Genomic DNA, 2,564 nt, shown 5'->3' with positions numbered 1-2,564 from the left:
ATATATATATATATATACACACACACACACATATGTAAGTATGTATGTATGTATGTATGTATGTATGTATGTATGTATGCATGTGTGTGTGTGTGTGTACATAAATATATTGCGTATATGCACGTATATGTATACCGATGTATATATGTATATATAAGTTATTTTTTCAGTCTTATAACGATATATGTGCTTTTCACAGACTATTTATTCTTTTCCTTCTCTCCGGACTCATTCGTCTTCCCTTCTTCTGACGAAGACCCATGCTCGAAATGTCACACATCCTCTTTTTTTCCATATTAAACTTTCTGTGAACGTCAGTCCGATACATTGACAGTAACCTCTGTCGAATTTGTCTCTTTTTTTTTTCGTTCTTTTCGCTTTCATTTATGATTTGCCTATATATATACACATATACGAGAGTGTAGGCGTATATAATTTGTGCTTTAATACAGCTGTAATTTATATACCCACAAAAAAGATAATTTGCTATAAACGCTGTATTGAATGAACTTCTAGAATATATTATAGTGGATTTATTTTGGGGAGGATTGCTATATATAAATGAGTGAAGTCTTATGAAATAAAAGAATACGCACATAAAACTCCAACTGTGAACACTAGATTTCTGTTCACTGCTATTCGTTCTACAAATGTCAAGACAGTCTCTATTAGGTCTATTCTTCTCTCTAAATCTAAATCTAGATACATATATATTTAGAAAATTTCGCCTCAAAGTGCTTCTGAAAAGATCAAAGAGATTGATCATCATCTGGTAAGTCTTTTTCAGATGCTAGGAGAAAGAAAACATAGCGATATGAAGAACTTGAAGAATTCAACAGTTCTGTTTCTTTGCTTAATCCTTTTATCTTTTAGTTGCTTCCATCACAGGACTGCGACCATGTTGGGGCACCACTTCGAAGTGATTAGTCTGACAAATCGACCTGGGGATTTATTTTTTTAAAATCTAGTGATTATTCAATAGGCCTCTTTTGACGAAACTACTGACGGAGATGTAGACAAACCAGCAACATTTGTGCCATCGTGCGGAAGGCACACAAATAGTAACTCACACACACAAACACACACACACACACACGCACACACACGCACACACAAACACAGACACACACACACACACACACACATATATATACTATGTCATTCTAAAAAATTCATATCATTGAAATCTTGAAGCTACATGATAATGCATGATTAACTGACAAAATAAAGTGACTAAATAAACTTTACAATTGACAGAATATATTGAATGCCAAAGGGTTAAGGAATGATATGTGGGGGGGGGTGTATATGCTGTATGAACATATGTATGTATATATATTTATTCATCAACGCTCAACATGCACATGCGCGCATGTGTGGGGGTTTTTGCGTGTGTATACGAATACGCACATATAATCAGATTTATATACATGTAAGCAAACTTATAAATACATATATATGCATCAACACACAACAGACACATGTGTATATACCCATACATTCATACATACATACATGCATACGTACGTACATATATATATATGTATATATATATATATATATATATATATATATATATATATATATATATATATATATATATATATATATATACATATATACATATATTGCATATGTATATATAGGTATATATATATATGTATGTATATATGTGTGTATATATCTGTATATATATAAGTATATATACACATATATATTTATATATACATATATATAAATAATTAAATATGTATATATATACATATGCATATACATACATATATACATAAATATGTATGTATGTATGTATTTATGTATATATACATGTATATATATATATATATATATATATACACCTACACACACCTGGCTCGTCTAAGAATTTTAAACCAAATAAAAAATGCAGAATTTACATAAGTAAATTGCTAATCAAAATCACGAATAGCCAGAAAACATTAATATCTAATTAGAGTGTGCTCTGTTGATGCAATTACATGTTTTCTTAATTCGTAGACATTCTCAATAGAATCAATAAAATTGTTGCATTTTTTTGTCTTCTCTTACCTTGTGTAGATTATGTAGTGCGTTCTGGTTATCTCACAGCCAGTATGAGACACATACTTTAAACGAGTAATTTGATGACACTGAGCTAACTACGTAATGTAATTTTGTAGAATATCTCTTCAGCTTTAAGTCCTTTAAAATTGTATTATCTGTACGTTAAGGGTGTTGGGATATGCTAACGTGTCAACGCGTGAAGATTCTGATATCTGTACGATCGCATCCGATGCTGTATTAGTTTCATGAGAAAATACGCTAACATGCTTTGTGATTCTGTAATGAAATTATATTTTCATTTAATTTGATAAGTAGATTTTACACTTTAGAAAACACTTATCGATATTTGATATTTATCGCCATAAGTTTCATATACATTTTCCGGGCAGGGAACTGTATTATATAATCAGGGGGATTATATATGTGTGCATGTATATATGTATTTATACAGATATAGATATATACGTAATACGTATTATATGTATATGTATGTATATATATATATA

The sequence above is a fragment of the Octopus bimaculoides genome, chromosome 10 (assembly GCF_001194135.2).
Source record: "Octopus bimaculoides isolate UCB-OBI-ISO-001 chromosome 10, ASM119413v2, whole genome shotgun sequence".
Lineage (NCBI taxonomy): Eukaryota > Metazoa > Mollusca > Cephalopoda > Octopoda > Octopodidae > Octopus > Octopus bimaculoides.
The sequence above is the reverse complement of the archived record's forward strand: the minus strand, read 5'-3'. Positions refer to the sequence as shown.